General features: G+C 37.8%; 1 pseudogene; it reads left to right on the plus strand.

The window, feature by feature from the left end:
• Positions 1 to 2,593: 2,593 nt before the first annotated feature.
• On the plus strand, positions 2,594 to 2,712 carry LOC120615725 (uncharacterized; annotated as a pseudogene).
• Positions 2,713 to 22,749: the final 20,037 nt, after the last annotated feature.

Here is a 22,749-nt window from a genome sequence, read left to right on the forward strand (position 1 = left end):
AGTTATTAATATTTTGTACATTTTTAACACTGAGCTCTAGACGAGTGATCACAACTATTACTGAGCATTTATTATGAACCAGGCATTAGGTACTTAGCACATAAAAACCACTAAGTCTCAATTTCTACCTCCACTCTTTGTACTTCAGTGATTTCTTTATTTCTCTCACCAGTAAAAAAAAAAATGACTGCAGTACTGCAGACAGGAAATTACTATTTCATACTGGCAGAGTCTTCTTCCTGTTTTAGCCAAAGATAAAAAGTAGGAATTTGAGGGTGTATTCTCTTCAGGCAAGTTTCACTTCTCCACTGTGATTCCCATAAACCACATTCTAGTCTGCACTCTAAGGTAATCCATTTGAACCCCTCCTTGGATTTATTTGCCTTCTTATAATTTACGAGGAAATGAAATTGTTGTCTTTATAGTTTTTATCCTGAGTACAAGACAATCAAGAAAAACTGGTTCTTACCAGTCCTCTAACAGGTCCTTCCAAACACTCGGGCTGAGGAGTCAGCTGCCTATGCGGAATTCACTCGCCCAACCCAAATTTATAAAGTTACTTCCCACAAAACTGTGTGAAACTTGAGTGGCATGGGAGAAAAGTCCCTCCATACAAGAATAGTACCTTGTCAAATAATTAACTACTCTGTCTTTATTCATTTAAATTTTAAAGTCATTTCTGCATACTAAATCTCACATTCAAAGGTAATTTCCCAAGGAAGGTTTTAAGGTGTGTACTCCAAACTTCGTGCATCAAATTTAGTTGAGCAATGCCTTTCTTAGCAACTAATACCTTAGCTGGCCTGCTATCAAGAATGAGGAGGTTGAGAAGAAAATGGTGTAATGTTTCCCAAAAGTTGCCTCATTTTATGAATCACCTGAGATGCTTATTAAACAGGCAGATTTTCCAGCCACTTACCCTAGAGATTTGGTTCATTGGCTCTAGGGAGGGAATGGGATTGCTACATTTAACAACTGTCTCAGACGATTCTTATGATTGGGCAAGTTTTGAAAACACTACACTAGGGCAAGAGTTTTTCAACCCTGAATGTATATTAGTATTACATGGATAACTTGAAAATATACATATGTATATATTATTGCCCAGGCTCCAAACCCAGAGATTCTAATTTAATTTATCTGGGGTAGGGCCAGGCAGTGGTATTTTTGAAAACTCCTCGGGTGAGTCTACTGTTCAACAACTCTAGTGTTCAGAAACAGTAGTCCAAAGCAGTAGATCTCAAATTCTTTGGTGTCAGGATCTCTTTACATATGTAAAAATTATGGAGGATGCCAAAGAGCTTTTGTTTAGGTGGGTTATATTGGCATTTTCCAAAATAGAAATTAAACTAAGAAAATTTTCAGATTTATTAACTCGTTTAAGAATCGCAATGATAGATACATTAAATAGTAGTATGAATAGCGTAATTTTTTTAAATTTTATTTTCCAAAAACACCAAGAAGAGTAGAATCACTTTCTATTTTTACAAATCTCTTTAATGTTGGCTTAAAGAAGGAAGCTAGATTCTGCATTTAATTTATTGGGATATATTGTTTTGGTTGAAGATTTCAACTTGAAGTATGTGAAGAAAATCCAGCCTCTCAGAAATATGCAACTGGAAAAGGGAAAAGTATTTTAATAGGCTTTTCAGATAATTGTGGATATTCTTCTTTGACCGAACACTAAAACTCAATATGTGGTAATTTTTTATAGGTTGTTTGTAATGAGAAATCTGAAACCATATCAATGAACTTATAATCTGTTACATTAAAATTCACTGTTCTACCTTATACTTTGAATATATCCTTTACTCATGTGTGCTTTTGTGATATCATGTGTTGGCCATTTGAAAAACTATTGGCTCACTGAGTTATGTAGCCCTTCCGAGTGCTGACACATATTATATAATATCAAAAAATCACATTTGTTAATGTCACAACAAATCTCATCAGAAAAGTCTTCAAATGTTGTGAGGCCATCGAAATCATAATATTGGATCAAGTTTTTCCAAAATTTTAATTTTCATTTGAAAACCTAAATTTTATCATTGGCAAAATATACTGTCAATAGTTTTGCTCAAAGCAAAAGACTCCCTTCATTTTTAAAAAGATGTCTGCCAAAATTCAAATCTGAATAGCCATAGTTTGTCTATTGTCCTTCCAAGTAAAATTGGTATTTCGTGAGAAAATCTGCTAGTTCCGCTCGCTACTCAGGCATCAATTCTACTTCAGTATGCAGCAAAAGTGCTTTATACATACTTCACATTTCATTACAGATAATATTTTTAAAGTGTACTCAAGGAACAAAGTAAAGTGTACTCAAGGGTCAAGGTTTAATAAATTTAATAATTTTTGCTGCTTCTTCAAGGACATTCTTAAATTACATAGGCATTTTTTTATGAATTTGATGCTATTATAAATGCTATAATATTTTTTTACTTTCTAATTTTTTATTGCTAATATATAAAAATATAATTGATTTTTTTAAAATTAAGTTTATTGGGGTAACATTTATATGATTATATAATTTTCAGGTGTAAATAGGTATTTTTTTAATTGTGATTGTGTGGTGGTGAAGAATAAAATAACTACTGTCTACGGCCATGCCACCCTGAACCAGTCCCATCCCGTCTGATTTCAGAAGCTAAGCAGGGTCGGACCTGGTTAGTACTTGGATGAGAGACTATCTAGGAAGACCAGGTGCTGTAGGCATAAAAAATAAAAACAAAATAAAGGATTGTAAACTGACAAGGTCCTTGCAATCTGTGAGGTCAACCAAGGGTTGCCTCACCTAAAAAAATTAAATAAATCAATAAGAATAAAATGACTACTAGTAGAGTTTGATGCCATTGCCTTGTTTTGGGCTAAGGAGCCAGAATTTTTTTTTACTGTTTTTGCACCATCAGTAAAAATATCAATGCAGCAAAAAAGACTAATATCGTCTTGGTATTATTATGAAAATAGTTTTGACCTCATGGACTTCCTGAAAAGGTCTTAGGAACCATACTTTCATAACTGCTGACCTAAAAGAACACAGAGCAGTGTTAGTAGAGAAGTTGGGTGGGACAAGTTTAGTATTCATGCATATATAGATACATGTGTGTGTGTGTGTGTGTCCGAGACTAGAATATCTACTCACATGTGGGTTATTTACTTATTATCTCATTTAAGCCTCACAGTGACATTCACAAAGCAGATATCACGATTCCTATTTTACAAATAAGAAAATTGAAGTTCAAAAATGTTAAATAATTTTCTAGATTAAATAAGGACCAGTATTTAAAGATGCAAATCTAGATCTTCCTGATGTTAAGCTTGTTCTGTCGCTACTACACCAAGTTGTTTTCCTTCTATGGAACTATTTTGAATTTAAATAACAACTACTAAGATTTAATGAGCACTTACTATACACTAAAAACTGTTCTCAGAACCTTAAATGTATTATCCCATTTAATCCTCCCAACAGGGCCCATATTAGACCTATTTTATACATGAGGAAACAGAGACACAGAGCAGTTACTTAACTTTCCCAAGGACATAGAACTAAAAACCAGGGAGCTAGGATTTTAACCCAAGAGGACTGACTTTAAAACCATTTTGCTAAAACATCCTCTAATTTAAAACACTAATGAGATACCTAAAATTATATATATATAATTTTACATAATTATATATATAATTTTATATATATAATATGTATATGCATACTTGTAATGATTACTTGATTAAAAGAACTACTTAAATATGTGAAACAGATACTTTTGCCTATTTGCATATCAAATATCATGTGATCAAAAGGTCTTGGTTTGTTTGTTTCATTTATTCAAGGAGAGGCAAAAGCATATGTGAAAAAACATTCTTGAGCGTGTGGAGATTTAAGCAAGAAGTTAATTCACATAAACCATGAAGAATAGAGTCCTAAAGGGAGCATAGTTCAGTTTACATTTCAGATTTTCAAGATCAGGATGTGGTGGCCAAGTCTGCAGATGGGAAATGATGTGGTCTGTGTCATCTGAACATATGACAGACACCCGTCAAAGAGCACAGCTGTTCCTGGAGAAGACCAGGGCCCTGGAACAATTATGAGTGTGACAATAGAAGCATTTCCTTTACCATCTACCACTACAAGAATTAGTCTCCTTGGGGTATATTTCCTTTTTCTAAAAATAATGGCAGTGGTATTATTACTCAGTCCACTAAAATGGGTTTATAGGTTAACTTCCAAGACAAGAGCTCTTTTTTTTCTAAGTGGAATTTCGTTTCCTCAGCCAATGAGAGACTCTTCATTTAGAAAGGTTATTCATCTTTACCTATGATTTTCATAAAAATAGGAACAGGCTCTCCACTTGCTCCTTCTATATGTATTCAAGAAACTGCCTCCCTCTGGGCCATGGAGTTCCTTTACTGCCCCCTCCCCTTCACCTACTGCAGACCCTGCTCTCAGACTCTGACTCTACTTCCTTGCCTCACCTCTGCCTTTTCTCAGTCTCTATTCCCAAGTTCTGATTGCACCTTCTTGCCTTTCTCAGGTCAAAGCAGGGTGGAGGGTCTCTTCAAGAAGAGGAGGGACTTTAGGGACAGGAAAATCCTCCCTTGGTGGGCAACAGCATCTACTAGCAAGAAAGTAGGGAAGAGAAAATCCTGTTCTCTAAGGACTCCAAACATTTTAACTGCCTTTCTTCCTCTTCTCTCTCCTTCCACTTGCCCTCTCCCTAAACCTCTGAGTTTTCAGTCTCTGCTTATCACATGCAGGAGCCTTCCCAATGACACAGATGAGAAAGGAAGAGACAACTAACATGTCCTCTCAGCAGGAATCTTCCTTTCCCCAGGTTCATCAACTCCTTCATGCCCAACTCCAGCCCCTAAGCTCCAAACCCACCCTCTTAAGGCCTTTCCATTCCCCACGAGTGTCTCTATTCCCCAATCCTAGAATTCCCATCCCTGCCCAGATAGACTCCACCTAGAGCTTGGAATTGGAAGGATCCACCATCCCACTTAGAGCTGCCTCAAGGGATAAGGAACCTCCAGAGACATTTCCCCTAGAAGTATTGCTACATCTAGTGGTTCTCGTCTATAGTGCACTTAACATAGATTTCATGTCCATTCTGCTTAAATTAACTTTTCTGTGCTAGCCTGGAAATCTAACCACATTTTATCTACTCATTTATTACTTCTACTCATTATCTCTACCTACTCAGTGTATTTTCTGAACACAAAGCCTAAGAATTGTTTTAGGCATTGTACAAAATGAAGTTCCTACTTTCATAAAGGAGACCAATCCATTGATCCAACTTGAGGGCTATCACAGAAGGCAAGTAGAAATCACCATCTCAGCCCAAGAATTATAACACAAAGTATAGCTTGGGCCCCTCAGAAGGTTGACAGGAAACCTATTCCCTTAGAATGCAGGGAGCAGCCATTAATTCTCCAAGACTTCCCACCTCTAGGCAAAGAGCAAAGGATCTCTGAAAAGCTGAAGCTCTAGTGCTGTGCCAGTAAAGGTACTGAATGAGGGTTCTGGATCCCCTGGGAGAGCGGGAAAAGCATCTCAGGGGAGGGGAACTTGATGACTTTCTGGCATCTGTCCCAGACATAGTAAAGAAGCCACCTCAAGCAGAGCTACACAAAGCAGGCCCAAACTGGCCTTGAGAATCCCCTCACATCAGGGCAGTCCTGCTGTGGAAAAGAGGGTCGCAAGAGCCTGGAGAACCAACTAGGACAGTACCTGGGGTAGATAGGCCATAATGATATGCTATGAAGTATAAACTAGGGATTGCCACTAGGCAGAAATTTCCCCTTTCCACATATGACATAGAACAACACCAGAGATTCTTCAGAATTTCAATAGTTCTTATTCATTCTTCTCTACGAATTTCTCTTTCCCCTCCTATATCTAGTCACTGACCTTGGCCACTCTCATTCTCTCTGGCTTCCTCTGTTCCCAGCTAGAACATAGCAACTCCTTCCTCTGCCTCTGGACAGTTTCCTATGATCTACTCCATAGTTCTGGCTCTTTGCCTAATCCCATTCTCTGTGCCTTCTGATATTAGCAATTCTGGGTATCATTCCAGAGACATTTGTTTCTCTTTAATTGTTTAATTGTCTTAATTAGTCTTACTCAAAAAAAGATATCTTCAACTTTAACAGTTCTTGCCACCTGGCAAAAGTATTGACAATTTCAGTGAACAGAAATGTAGTAGAGTAGATCTTCAAGATCTATTGTAAGGAAAAAACAAGATGTTGAATGTTTGGGATGTGCTACCATTTATGGGACTCTACACACACACACACACACACACACACACACATATAGATATAGATATATAGATATAGATAGATATAGATATAGATATAGATATGTATGTATATATATAGATAGATATACACACATGCATATATATATACACATACACACATACATATATATACATACACATATATATAGTTCTAAATACATACATTATCTCTGGGAGGGTAAATCTTTAAAAAATAAAATTATAGTATATGACAAAAGTTATTTTCCACTCAATTATGTTATAAGGAAGATTATTAAGAAGTTTTACTTTGGGTGTTGAACACACAATGTAACATACAGATGATGTTTTATAGAATTGTACACTTGAAACCTATATAATTTTATTAAATAATGTCACCCCAATAAATTAATATAAATTTTCAAAAGATTATTAAGACAAATGTTTATCTACATTAGGGTAGTCACTAAAAATTAACAGTAGTTATCTTTAAAAGATATTATTTGTAGAAATGTCCTTCCCCTCCCTTTGTACTTATTTGAGGTTTTTATGTTTTATAGTGAATATTTTGCTTATATATTAAAAGTAATAAAGTGGAAAATAATGAGCATGTGTGAGGGCAGAGTGTTAATGGGAAATTTCTGTACTTTCTGCTTAATTTTGTTATAAAATACACTGCTCTAAAAAACAGTCTTAAAAAATGATTGGAATATTGTCATACATAAAAGACAAATTATAGAAATTAAAGGAACAAGAAAAAAAGGAAAATAAACTGTTTACAGAAGTATACCATACAAATTTCCATACATATCTCCTAATTGCTGCCCGGTTTGAAACTAGAGCTATTTTCTACTATTTATCTACTCAGTATACTGATTGCCTCATTTGTTATTATAAATATACACCCACACAGTACAACCTTGTGTCTGTCTAGACATCCTCAAACCTCAAGAGGTTCGAGACCTGAGAGCTCCCTCTTCAAGATAATCTCAGTTTAGGATCACCTAGGACATCCCTTCCCTAGTAGCTAGTACACAAATACTTTCAGCTCATTGCCCAAACTGGGGCAACTTCTGATTCCAGAACTGCACCACTTCCCCTTGAATGCACCTTGATCAAAGTGTCTTGACCAAGAAGTCAAGATTCTAGTAGACACCCTTCTTAGTCTTGTGAAATAAATAACTTATTACTCTGAGAACTAGGGCCACACTTGTCATTTCTACATACCCTCAGCTGTGGCATTGCCATTTACCTCCCATATGCTGTCTTCTACATCATTCTTTCTTTATCTATTCAGCCAATTAATCATTCATTCTCATCATAAGTATTTTTTATCTTACCCTCTGTGCCAGAGGCTAGGAGATAGTTCCTACTGTCAAGCAACCATCTGTATTTCACTACCCAGTTAGTGACTGTCAAAGTTGAGTCATAAATAGTTTCAAGTTAGAATATCATAAATACACTAGTAGGGAAATTATTTTAAAGGTGCTACTGGAGTAATTAGTTATGGCCAAAAGGCTTAAGGAGGATTTTACAGGTGACTAAACATTGGAGCTGAGTCATGAAAAATGAAGAAGCGATATCCAAGTAGAAATTGGTGAAAGAATATTCCAAGGAGAGAGACCAGTGTAGATAAAATTAAGGAGATGTGAAAGCTGTTGCACATTGAGGAAATAGCCAGTAATTCTCTGTAGTTAGAGTACAGAGACCTGGGGTGGGGGTAAGGTGGAGGATGGTTACTGTAAAGGGGACAAAAGTACAAGAGCCAGGAAAGAGGAATGGGGACCTCCACTTGGAAGGAGCTAGCATGCCTTGTGGAGCTGTGACCTCAGCTTCACCTGAACTGGAATTCGAGCTTACCTGACATATGGTCAGTAATATCAAGAGGATTCTTTGTACAAAGATACCTTCAGGCAATGAAAAGGACAGCCTGATGTCTGCTTACTTATGGGTTCCCCGCTCCTGGACTTACCATGGGGAATATGGCCTGTACACAGAAGCTGCGGAGTTGGTTTTTAAGAGGAAATGTTGGCACGGAGGCACAAGCAGGCCTGGGTCAATGCCCAGGAGATAAAGTACAGCACTGAGTGGGGGAAAGTGGATGTTCTCCCCACTTCTGCGTGGAAAAAGCACCCCGCTTTGATATATCAAGGACTCCAGGGAATGAAATGGAATACTGATACCTTGAGAGTGTGCAGCATTCAGAACCTAAGAGACTTATCAGGTGATCACTTTGTAAGTTCTATAAATGTCTAATCACTGTGTCATACACCTGAAACAAATATAATATACGTCAACTGTAATTGAAAAATAAAAATATAATTTACAAATGTCAACTATATGAAAAATAAAAAAAATTGTAAGCATCAAATTCTCTGTATTAAATCTCTTACTGCTTAAAATGCAAAAAGAAAAAATTAATAAAAAAATTAAGAAATAAAAAATTGAAAAAGAACCTAAGAAGATAGTTTCTTTGACATAAACAGCAGTGTTCTCATGGACTGAGAAATCACCATCTGTTGTAGGGTGTAGAGACCAACCATCAGTGGTTTTTGTGGGAAACAGATACCCACAAGAGTACTGAAGCAGATGAACTCGACATGACAAGTTATGAGCTTATGTGAGACCCCAACCAAGGCCCCAAAATTAATTACCGAATGTACATTTAAGATTGTGAAAGGAGGCTAGAGGCCTTTGCTATGCTAAAAAGGGCAGAGCCAGTATAATTTAAGTTAATGAGATAATGCATATGGAGCCATCTCAGCTGAGAGGCCACTTTAGCAACAGCCTGACCACTGTCAGTATGTGAAGACATCCTAGACCACTGAGCTTCCAGCAAATTCTGGCCAGAGAAGAACAACTGCCCAACTGGCACATAGCATCATGAGAACTCATAAATAATGTTTGTTGTTTTAAGTCACTAAGTGTTGAAATGGTTTGTTACACAATGAAATCTAATTAATAAAGGCTCAAGATGACAATTGGTGAAAAGCTGCTTAAGTATGGGCAACGGGTTGGTCCAGGTCCCCAAATGCAGGGAGCATAAACCTGAATGACTAGATCACTTTGGAAGGGTGTGGAGGATTTGTATTGTGGCAACTTTGCTAAGCTGAAACTACATTTCCCAGAACTACCTTCCCTGCATAGTTCCAATTTAGCTGGGATTATGGGACATTTTGCATAACATTCAGAAGGTGAAAGTAGAAGCATTTTCTCTTTAATTTGGAAGGTTGGAGTGGAGTATGAGGTACTATTGCAGCTCATCCATGTATCACCTGTCTGCTGGATTACCTGGTTGGCATGTGGCAGCAGCAGGGCCCACAGCTCTTCCAGCTTCTATCACATCCTCCTCCAGCTCCTCTCACTCCCAGGCTGAGCATGGTTAACTCTGTGCAAAAGGTACCAGCTTCTCCTTCGAGATACCCCCATCATCAAGGTTAGAAGCTTAAAGATTGTGAGACTGACAAGGATTCCAGTCCACCTTCCTTGGTTCCAGCTCAGCGTCACAGATTCCAGCTTATTCTTGTTTCTTCCACTTCATGTTTCTTTCCTCTTCAACTGCCTGCCTGGACCCTCAGGCTCCAGCATCAACAGCCTTAGAAACAACCACCTTATATAGATTTTTTAACTAGCTCCCACAATTGGCTAAAGTTCAATCCCTGTAATATATAATATATAAATACAATGTATAATATACAGATGATATATAGTGTATAAATTATAATCAAATTATATATATTTAAATTATTTACTCAAGTCTTTAATCATTTTGAGTTAATTTTTATGTATAATAACAAATGGCAATTTAGTTTCATTCTTTTACATGTGGCTTTCCAGTTTTCTCAATACAATTTATTGAAGAGGCTTTCTTTTCTCCATTGTATGTTTTGGGCTCCTTTGTCAAAAATTAGTTGCCCATATATGTTTATTTCTTGGCTCTCAATTCTGTGGGTTTATTTCTTGGCTTATAATTCTGTTCCGTTTTTCTATGAGTTTGTTTTCATGCCAACATTGTACTGTTTTGATTATTGTACCTTTGTAGTGTAATTTGAAGTCAGGGAGTGTGATACCTCTGGCTTTGTTCTTTTTTCTCAGAATCGCTTTGGCTATTTGAGGTCTTTTGTGGTTCTATACAAATTTGAAGATTTTTTTGTTCTATTTCTGCAAAAACGCCATTGAGATTTTGATGAGAATTGCATTAAATCTGTATATTGCTTTAAGTAATAAGATCATTTTAACTATGTTAATTCTTCCAATCTATAAACACAAAATATCCTTCCATTTCTTTGTGTCTGCTGCACTTTATTTCAGCAGTATCTTGTAGTTTTCAGTGCATCGGTCCTTCACATCCTTTGCTAAGTTTGTTCCTAGACATTTTATCCTTTTTGTTGTCATTGTAAATGGGACTATTTTCTTCATTTCTCTTTCTGATATTTCCTTGTTAGTATATAGGAATGCAATGGATTTTCATACATCGATTTTCTATCCTGCAACTTTGCCGTATTTGTTTATAGTTTCAAATAGTCTTTGGTGGAGTCTTTACACACACACACACACACACACACACACACACACAAATTATATATGTCTGCATTTAAAAAAAAATCTCGTAGTTCTCTTCCTCTGACTGACCAACATAGAGAGCCTAAAAGACTTGGCCAGCCAAGATGAGTACAAGAAATTTCTAGTGGCTTCCTTCCACAAGGGATAAAACTACCAGAGCCCTTCGGTGGAAAAAACTGAGATAACCATCAGTGAATCAGAGGAAAGGAAGTGCAGAGGACAGAAGCAATAGTGATACTGTACTATCTAGGGTCTCATTACTAGGGACCCCTTGGCCTAAGAGCACCCAGCCTCTTCACAGTTCCCTAAGTGGACAGTGAAGGGAGAAGGATATTCTAGAACATTGGAGAATTTGTTCTGAGTGGGAAAGACCGCAGCTGGATATCAGATAAAATAGTTGACATGAAGTCATTATAAAATTTGCTGAGAGATGTTCAGCTTCACTCTTATCAGAGAAATACAAATTGAAACTAGAAAGTGATTCCATTTTCCCCTCATACAAACGGTCAAAGATATCTATAAAAAAATTAATTACACAAACCCTCTCACTAGGCAGTTTTACTCTTAGTTATTTATCATAGAGGTGTCTTCACATGTGTGTGAAATGATGTATGCATAAGGGCATTCACTGTGGCATTTTCTTATTATAGCAAGAGACTGGAAATTACCCAAATGTGCCTCAATAAGGAATTGGATAAATAAATAATGATTCATCTATATATCGGTCTATAATGCATCTATTTAAAAGAATGAAGCCTGTATACTGATATAAAATCATCTTCAGGATATATTGTTAAGTGAAATAAAGGACTTGCATAATGTATGTGTTATGCTTCTCTCTCTTCTCTCTCTCTCTCTCTTCCTCTCCTTATCCCTCTCTTCTCCTCCCTCTCCCTTTCTCCCTCCTCTCTCAAATGCTAGAACATCTGTGGAAGAAGTCACATAAAACTGATAACTTTGGTAACCTATTACCCTTTTGTAACATGCGTCTTTATTACCTATTCCCCAAAACACTTAATTTTAATAATTTTTGCAGGCTTACCAAAACTGTGACTGAGACAAGAACGCAGTATGGGAAAAAGGCATGAGTGGAAGTGGTAAATAAAATAATGGGCGGGCCACATGCAGACTAAAATAAGTGTCAGATTATGACTTAAATCCTGCCACCAGATGCAACTTAATTGTCTTTTGCCACTCAGTGATAGGGTTTTGATATGAGTCTGCAAGCAATTGATTTATTATGGTCTCTGTGCAGTCTAACCTCTCTGTTAATGTTAATCTGTATTTGCAGCTGCTTCCTAGCGCAGGCATCACCACCTCAGCTCCACCTCAGCTCACTAGGAGTTAGATTCTCATAAGGAGTGTGTGAACTAGATCCCTGGCATGCGCAGTTCATAATAGGGTTCACGCTCCTATGAGAATCTAATGCCTGATGATCTGAGGTAGAGCTGAGGTGGCAATGCCTCACACTATTCACATGCTTCAAATGCTCTAGATGACCATTACAGGGAGTAAAGAAGAAAGACTAGATAAAATAGTACATAAAAAAATAGTAACACTCCAGTTCTGTACCAGCTTTGCAGAATAAATGCTTGCTATATGAATATTTTTTCTAAATAATTTAATCCCTTATGAATTCAAACAAAATCACAGGTGTCACTATGTTGGATGGAAATTGTTCTAAATAAATTACTAATTTCACTAGTTTCTTTAAAAGACAGTCTTAAATGTCATTTAAATTATTTTTGATGAATTGATATCATCATTGTAATCATCTATCATTACCCTGTACTATATGTAAAAGGATGTCTTCAGAGGCTACTAATCAAACCTCAAATAATGGTATGGAGACTCTCTCTTGTCCACTTTCTATAGTTTCTTTTCCTCTTTGCCAGCCTGAAGTTAGTTCAAGTTAGCACTCTTTGTTGTGTAGTCTTTGCAACCCTTCCCATCCTTTCTGTTTTAGGCTTCTAATCTGTAAACTGACTGGAACACCTTCAGATGTGCCTCTCCACCCTTGGTCTCTATGAGAAGTCCCCTCTCTCTCTGAAACTTTTTCCCTTTCACTTCAAGGACCAGATGCATATTTATTACCTAGCTTGTTCCTGTTGGATACCAACCCATTTCTGTCCTGTGTCCTTTGTCCAAAGCCCTTTCACTTTGCAGGCAGTTTGGCTAATTTTGCACTACTGGTGAATCTGGATGTGGTAGATGGTTTGCAAAGATGACCATGAAAATTACTCCTATCCTTGAATCCATACCCTTTGCAATATAACTCTTTGCATACTCTTTGCAATGTAGCTATTCTTCCCATCATTAGATAGAATTTATTTTCTCACCCCTTGAATCTGGGCTTTTGACTTGCTTTAACCAACATAAGGTAGCAGAAATTATGCCATGCCAGTTCCAAGTTTGTGCTCAAGAGATCTTGAAGCTTCTGTTCTCACATCTTGGGCTGCTGAAGCTGATATGTGAGGATAAACATGAAGCCCAAGGGTAAGAGAAGGCCAATTGACAGCCAGTATCAACTACCAGACATGTGAGTTAGGCTGTGTGGGACTATCCATCCCTAGTCAACCCATCAGATGACTGTAGTCACATGCATGACCAGAAGCAAAAACAGCAAAAGAATCATCCAGCTGAAATAAGCTCAAATTGCTGACACAGCCCAAGTTGCTGACACACCAAATAGTAAGCAAATAAAATGGCCTTTGTTTTAAACCAATATACACATGGGAGTCGTTTGTTATATAGTAATAGAACACTTATACACTGAATATGCCAGCCCAGTAGCACTATTGATCAATAATTTCAATACTTTTTTAAAATTTTATTTTATTATTAGTTTCAAGTATATGGTACATTGGTTAGGCATTTATATAATTTATGAAACAATCCCTCCTGATAGCTTTTTCTCTCCTGTGGCTCTACCCCTGCCCATTACATTACTTCTCACTGCATTCCCTTTACTGCGTTCCCCAGCCCCACGACCATCTATTAACTACCAATTTATACTTCTTTAACCCTTCACTGCTTTCTCCCATCCCCCCATTTCCCCCCCCACCTCTGGCTGTCACCAAATCATCCTCATATTTATGAGTCTGTTTTCTATAGTTTGTGCTTTTCGTTCCTTAGATGTGACATATAAGTGAAATCATATGGTATTTATCTTTCTCTGTCTGACTTATTTAGCTCAGCATAATAATGTCTAGGTCCATGCATGTCATTGAGAATAGTAAGATTTCATTTTTTATGGCTGAGTAATATTTCATTGTATATATGAACCATAACTTCTTTATCCAATCGTCTGTTAATGGGCATTTAGGTTGCTTCCATATCTTGGTTATCGTAAATAGTGCTGCCATGAACAGAGGGATGCATAGATCTTTACAAATTATTGTTTTGGTTTTCTTTGGATAAGTGCAATTGCTGGATCAAAAGGTAGATCCATTTTTAACTTTTTGAGGAACCCCTAGAAGTGCAATTGCTGGATCAAAAGGTAGATCCATTTTTAACTTTTTGAGGAACCTCCAGACTCTTTTCCATAGTGGTTATACCAATATTTGCAATCTCACCAACAGTGTATGAGTGTTTCCTTTCCTCCACATCCTCGCCAACACTTGTTGTTCCTTGATGTATTGATGATAGCCAACCTGACAGATATAAGGTGATATCTCATCATGATTTTCATTTGCATTTCTCTGATGATTACTGACCTTGAGCATCTTTTCATATGTCTATTGACCATCTGTATTTCCTCTTTGGAGAAATATCTGTTCAGATCTTCTGCCTATTTTTTAATTGTATTGTTTGGTTATTTTTGTTGTTGAGTTGTATGAGTTCTTTATCTATTTTGGATATTAATCCCTTATCAGATGTATCATAAGCGAATATCTTCTCCCATTCAGTAGGTTGTCTTTTCAACAAATACTTTTGATCATCTATTCTTGTCTAGGCCCTGTACTAGGTACAGGAAATAGAGATGTAGGTTTCTAAGATCAAGGATCTTCTGGTGTTATGTGGAAACCAGAACCTAAACAGGTAATAACAAGTATGACAAATATAAGAAAAGAAGAAATGCAGGTGATACAGAAGTGGATAATAAGAAGGGTGTCTCTGACAAATGACTTTTCAACTGGGGCTTGAATGAGAATTTTGCTAGGCTAAGACTTGGGAGTGAAGAAACTGAGAAGGAAGAACTAGATGCTTACTGGCTCAGAGTTGGGAGAAAGTATGGTGTGTTCAAGGAATGGTGACATTGGTTAACAAAATCCAGTAAGTTTCAGCTGTATACTTTAACATTAAGGCATATATAAATATTTACATTGTCTGTTTGTTCACCGCCCATAGTTAGATTTCTGTCACCATATATTTGACCTCCTTTACCCCATCCACCTCTCCCTTCCCCCTTCTCCTCTGGTAACACTAGTCTATAGTCCATATCCATGAGTCTGTTTGTTTGTCCTGTTCATTTGCTGCTTTTAGGTTTATATCCCACATATAAGTGATATCATGTGATTTTCAACTTTTTCTGTCTGGCTTATTTCGCTTAGCATGACTATCTCGAGGTCCATCCATGTTGTCACAAATGGCAGTATTTCATCTCTTCTTATGGCTGAGTAATATTGAAAGTCTTTTAAATCTATAAGAAGATACCACCCTTGATTTATTTTTTGGAGGGCCTATATTCAATTAAAAGAATTTCAGCATGAGGCACATCAATTGATATAAAGATTTTTTTTCTTATTCTACTTTCACTGTTTCCTCATTTCTCTCTCTCTGAATGAGTGTGTGTATACACACTCACCCTTATCTTCTCTTAGACTAGAAACATGAATAATACAAATAAAAGAAGAGTTATTTCTGCTTTCCTTATAAAATATGTTTACTTTGTCGTTCAAAGAGTTAGTTAGCAATACTACTTTGTTGAGCAGTCACAGTCATGACTCGCTAAACAACACAGAAGTCATTGTGGTTTCATACCAGCAAAACTTACTGGAAACCCACTCTAACTTGCTGGAAAAAAATCAATCCTCTAGGATTCTTGGGGAGCTGTCCACAGAGAGGTGTCTCGTGAGGGGAACTCTGCTATAAAACCACTCAAAGTGGGGGCCAGGAGAAGCTTCTGAACAATAGATGCTGCTGCTTTCTGTGTACTGTGGGACCTAGATACTGAAGAAGCTGCACTGATGATGCCCAACATCTCTAAGGTGCCTGCTGAGCAAGCACATCGGACCACAATATGAAATTCTTTCTTTCAGCAGTGTCTCTACAGCACCTTCTACTGACAATGCTTTTACACAGTGTAGCTCGCAAAGCAAAAAAATTTAAAGGGTCCTGACTCATTTTTCTGGAGCAGGCAAAAAGGGTAAAGAGAATCAATAAATAAATAATTGGCACAAGAGGTGAGAAGGAAGGAGAAGAGTCAATGAGCAAGGTGACAAAGGCCTAGGAAATGTCCACATAGGACACCTCTCACATATCCACAAGGTTCTGAGGAACAAAGAAGCAGAGAGCTGGTCCTCCCCTGCCCTTCACACATAGGTTTTGGATCAGCTACTACCTCTCTGCAGATAAGAACAATTTAATATTTGCTCTGGGTCTATGTGTATTCCCTTCAGAAAACTATGGTGTCTCAGGTAGAAAGAAACATCCTCATTCTCCAGGGTCTTCATTTCACACTGGCTGTATTTATAAGGTGTTACTAGGGGCCAAGGAGCATTTACCAAAAGACGATTGCTTGAATGGACTAACGGTATAGTCATAGCCACAGCTTACCCTTCCCCAGCAGGCAACCAAAAAGAAAAATAAGGGTAATATAAGAAACATTTGTTAAATGCTCTTTGCCACATACTATACTAGGCACTTTAATATGTTATATGTATATATTTTATATACATACATTTTATAGAAAAGGCATCTTAAAACTAGTGACTTGCCCAAGCTGTGACTTTAACTCATACCTTCTAACTCCAGTTCTAGAGTTCAGTCTACTAATTCATGTGGCATACTGGCCCCCCATAAATATCAACAAAATGACTTGTTGATAAGACAAAGCTGAGTTCATTCTTATTGTGGTAAAAGAGAGCAACCTTGACAGAATCTTGGATGAGGAATGGAAAGTTGGGGTATTTATGAGATTTTGAAGTCTGGGTTAGAGAAGGCTTTTCAATGAGTTGTCTATGTTAGGATTAGGTAAGGATCATGGTATAATAATTTAGGATTGGTGGTGAACAAAGCAAGGTGAGGATTTTTAAGGCAAGGAACTCAGAGAGTCTGGGAGTGCAATGTTTCTTTCAGGAAGTTCCCATAATGAGCAATAAAGTTACTTGCAGCTATTATCTTCTTGGGCAAGAGTCTACTGAGATAGTAAGTTATGATGATGAAGACAGTGGAATAAAGAGTGATAAAGTGGCATTAATAATTGTAGACAGTAAGCTCTGGGGGTGTAGATGGGTTTGGTTGTCATAAATAGGATTCCTTTTCTTTTTTTTTTTCTTTTGATTAAATTCAAGCATGATGTGCGGCAAATTATTAACGGATTGGTCATTAACCAGCTTCAATATTAAGGATACTCTTAGAATAATAACTAACTCTTACACAATACTTTGTATGTTTTCCTCACATATTAGCTCATTTAATCATCATAACTATGAGGTAGGTGCTATTTTCAGCCACATTTTATAGGTGGTGAAGCGATGTAGAGAGGTTAAGTCACAATGCAGTAAGTAACTGAGCTGGGATTTGAATCCAGGCAGTCTGACTCCAGAGTTCATTCTCAGGACCTACTATACTAATTATTTCATGTTAGTGTTTTACGGCTACCATTCTCTTAATTCATGTGCAACTCATATAATTCTGATCAGAGAGGTGTTTCAGATCAACCCATTTCCAAAGGTAATTCAGTTACTAAGTAAAGGCCTTAAAACTACGTTTTTGGACTTTCTTACCTGAGTAATTGTAATGTATCCATACTTACAATTACCCAGGTAATGCAATTACTCAGGCATGAGAACTAAATGTTAAACCAAGCTGTATTCAGAGCCTGCAAGGTGCTGCTGCCAGACCACGGAAAACTACAGAACAAAGGAATGTTCCTGCTGGGATTACAAACAAACCATTTACCTAGACTGAGAAGGGCAAACAAAGTCTTTAAGTCACAGCCTATGCAAAATAAACTCAACCACTCATTCCCTACAACCAAAACCCATGGGGAACCTATGGGACAAAGGCTAGGGATTGCCAGCGGGCTTTCTCACTGCATACCCATGCCTTTCATGCTATATACCCTTACTTTCACTCTGCATACCCATAACATCAAAGGAAAATAGATAAACAAAGTCTTTAAATTGTAATTCATAGAAACTAAGAATGATATATAAACTGATTTCTCAGAACACTTGATATCTTTCTATGTCTCTGTCTCTGTCTGTCTTCTGGTCTTTTTTTTCTCCTGGTCTTTTCTCCCTGTCTCTCTGTCCCTCTCAGCTTTTTCAGTCTTTGTCTCTGAGAGGAGACCACGCTCCATCTATAGAGGATCATTCCTTCTCCAATAAACTTTCCTTTTGAATTTAACTCTGGCATGTGCTTGAATTCTTTCCTGTGAGCAGTCAAGAACCCTCCCTCTGTAGGGGCAGGACTTGAATCTCCACTGCAGGGATTTTGCCCTGGCCTGCATCAATTGTTTTCCTCATCCCCCACTTGGTCCTGTATAACCACCTCTTAATTTCCAAAGAACAATTAACAAATTTATTAAATATTGCCCAAAAAAGACAAACATAGACACAAATCTAGTTCTTTATTAAATTAGGGATCTCCGCAAGTTAGAGCATTGACTGAACTTTAATTCCTACTATAAAATAGAATAAAACAACACAGAAATTTCATGTTCTCATAGCTCTGAAGTGGCTTTGCTAAATGACTTTCATTTAAAAGAGGTGACTAAAAATAATAATTGTTTACTTAAAACAAATATTTAACTCTTACAATAGAAATGTGAACAGCAATGATTTGTGATTTCTCAATATGTTCTTCCTTGCTGCAGGACATTTAGCTACTTTTGATCTATAGTCAGGATAAACATAGTACAAACTTTCAACTTCCAACAACTAGGACACACAGGAAAGATAAGCCATGACATAAACCTTATTTGGAAAAGAGAAAATTAAGTGTGGCACCATTAAATGTCTAACATTAATGATTTTATTTTTATTAACTCAGGAAATAGAGTTTTATAAAAGTCACTAAGATTGACCTTTTTTGGATTTTAACAAAATAAAAACTATTGTCTTTCAGTTATGCGCCTTTTTTCTGGATTCCAAAGTTGATAAGCAAGTTGATATACAGTCATTCTTTGAGTGAAGGAGTAAAAGAGATAGGTGTGCAACTTACAGGCAATTGCCAAGGAATATCCTACCTTTCTTTGTTGTTCACATTACAAGCAAATTATATAATCTTTTTAGGATATGTTAATAGCAGCAGCAATATATTTAAATAACATATGCTAACTACACAAAGGTACTTAGCTTTTTAGTAAATGAAATTTGAACTGTGCTTTGTTGTTCCTGTCTTTCCTCTTGGTGGATATAGTGGTTGGAGAAAGATATGCATGTGCTCCCTATTTATCCCCCTAAACCAACACACACACCCACATAAGGAGCCTCATGCAGAAAAATGAAGCTCTTTATATTGCCTTGAAAATGACACAGTAATTGTGTGTCTCTCCACTGCCTTTCCCTGGACTTACATGCCCAAAGCCATGCATAATTTCCACTCCTTATCCCACCTCAACACCTCCTCACCTCTGCACTCTCCTGACATTTTTTTGTGAAGCAACCGCTGTCATCTGGTTTCTAATATTTCGCACTTTTAAATCAAGTTAAAAAGAATATTACACTGGGGAAGAAACCATGTCAAGCAGCAAGTAAATATTTGCTGACAGCCTGCTATGAACCCACACCTTCACCCACAATCAGATAGATCAAAACAGAAAGTGCCCTTCCAAATGGGAGACGCTAACCTGTCCTTTGGCAACAATAAGGGATTCTCTATTTAGACAGCTACCTCAGCCTTGAAGTTTTGCCCATCCTTCTGAACTACAACAAATCAGCATTTTTTCTCCACTTTAAAGAGCAAAACCTCTGGAAGTGGAAAGTCCAAAGATGCATGCACTTAAGTTCTGGCTTAGTTCCCTCTGTTACTTGAGCAAAAGGGGTCTGTCTGCCTGTGTGTGTCTAAGTCAATGAGACACGTACAGATTTTGCAGCAAAAGAAAGTAAGATTTAGGGAGGGGGAATGGTGTCGATGATAGAGGCTCTGTTCATCCCTCTCGTGACCAAATCAAAGTTGTGATGGAAACAAGGAGCAGCAGCAAGGAAAACTCGCCTGAGATCCAGATGAAAAAGCCATATACTAGGGAGAAATCCAAGAAAGCACCCTGCACTGGCAGAAGGTAGGATGAGGTGAGGACACAGGGCTGCCCAGTCCTGAGTGGCTGAGTGAGACAGAGGCTGTGGCAGTGGCAGAAGCCTCTTAAAAGGGCCGCGGCCATGAGCAGATTTTCAAAGTGACGGAGCTGCTCGCTCTGAGCACCAGTGCGGAGTAAGCTGCGCGCAGGAGGCACCAAGGACTTACAGGGAGACATTGTTGGAGTGAGGGCCAGGGAGAGACTCACTCTGTACAGAAGTGCCAGCAGTATCCATTTTCCCTGTTGAGCCCTCCCCCTTCCAAGTGCTCTGGTACAGCACCGCCATCGCTGTGACCTCATCAAACTGGATAACAGAGGTGGCTCCGCCCAGAGGATTCCCTGAAACCCCAATTCCCCCAACTTGCAGCCCCACCCAAGCCACATCCAGGTATATTCTCAGTGACTCAGGTGCTCCTTGCTGAGCAGCACCTAGACCCACACTGGTGGCAGCTGGCCTCGGTTTCTAGTGTGGCCTTTTGAGGCAACTATAAGCACAGCATCTGTGGATTGCTTGCTGGATCTTAACAGGTGGCCCCAGAGGGGTAAAGGCTTGGGCTAAGTTTGGCCTGCAGCTGAACCCCTCTCGGGACTGTGCCTCTGGACACCTACTTCACAAATCCACACTAATAAGATCAGAAGACTTAGGAACTTTACTTAGTACATAGAAACAGACATGGAAAGGCAGCCAAAATGGAAAGACAAATAAGCAGAAACCATGTGAGAGAACGGAACAGAGATCCGGATATAATGGAGTCAAGCAATCTAACAGATGCAGAGTTCAAAACACTGGTTATAAAGATGCTCAGTGAACTTTTGGGATGTGTAGATAAATTCAGTGAGAATTTCAACAAAGAGATTAAAAAAACATAAAAATGGAAATGGAAACTATAAAAGGGAACCAGTGTGAAATGAAGAGTACATTATCCGAGATGAGAAATATATTAAATGGAATAAACAAAGGAATAAACAAAGTGAATAAAGAAGAGGATCAAATGCCTTATCTAGAGGATGGGAAAGCCAATGACACTCAATCACAATGGCAAGAAAAAAGATGCCAGGACTATAAAAATAATTTAAGGGACATATGGGACACTATTAAGGGTCCAAATATCCATCCGATCAGCGTACCTGAAGAAAATCAAGATGTTGGACAACTGGTTGAAGAAATAATGATGGAAAACTTCCCTAACCTGGTGAAGGAAATGGACATAAAACCTCAGGAAGCTCAGAAAATCCCAGAGATCCAAAGAGGCCCATACCAAGACACATCATAATTAAAATGGCAAAGGTTAAATACAAAGAAAGAATACTAAGAGCAGCAAGAGAAAAGCAGATAGTTACCTACAAGGGAACACCCATAAGACTGGAAGCTGATTTCTCAAAAGAAACTATGCAGGACAGAAGGACTTGGCAGAAAATATTCGAAGTGATGAAGACCCAGGATCTACAATCAAGAATCCTTTATCCAGCAAAGCTATCATTTAGAGTTGAAGGACAGATAAAGAGCTTCCCAGACAAAAATAAGCTAAAGAAATGTATCACCAGCAAGCCAGTATTACAGGAAATGTTGGAGGGACTTCTTTAAGAAGAAAAATCATGTATCAAAAACAAGAATAAAGAATGGTAACAACTACATTCCTATCAACAAGTACCTCAGATGGAAAAGAGTTAAGTGCTCCAACCAAAAGATAGAGTGAATGCATAAGAAAACAAGACCTCTACATATGCTGCCTACAAGAGACTCACTTCAGATTAAAAGACACACACACACACTAAAAGGAAGGAGATGGAAAAAGATATTGCTTTTATGGACCTAGAACTCAGACAGAGAAAGACAAACACTATATGATTTCACTTATATGTGGAACGTAAGGAATAAAAATAACAAACTAATCAAAAACAGACTTACAAATATAGTAGACAGTTTGGTGATGAACAGAGGGGAGGGGTTTTGGGGGCTGGGAGAATGAGGTAAAGGGTTAAAGAAGTACAAATTAGTAGCTGATGTATGGTCATGAGGATGGAGAGCACGGCAGAGGGAATGCAGTTAGCATTAATACATTGGCTAGGTTGAGGGTCAGGAGAGGGAGGGAGCAATTGGGGAGATCATTTTACAAACTATATAGATGTCTAATCAATGTACTGTATACTTGAAACTAATTAAAATAAATACATTTTTAAAAAAAGAAAGTAAGATTTAGTAGAGAGTTGCAAGTCCTGGAGACACAGGTGAGCTATCACTCAAGGCTTGGTTCCCTGGGTTTCTCGGGAGTACAGATTATATAGGGAAAAATCAGTAGTAATGGAAACTAAGGGAACTGAGATCGTGGGTGCTACTGTTTGGACCATTGGAGAAGGTTGAAGATAATTGATCATTGTGTCCAGTTCTGGAATCAGCCATGGTGCCATCCTGTCTGGTCCTGTGGCCTGGGGGATTGTTGTTCTGCCTCCATGTGCCTGGAGGTG

This window comes from Pteropus medius, unplaced genomic scaffold (genome assembly GCF_902729225.1).
Source record: "Pteropus medius unplaced genomic scaffold, Ma_sr-lr_union100, whole genome shotgun sequence".
In the NCBI taxonomy this organism is placed as follows: Eukaryota; Metazoa; Chordata; class Mammalia; order Chiroptera; family Pteropodidae; genus Pteropus; species Pteropus medius.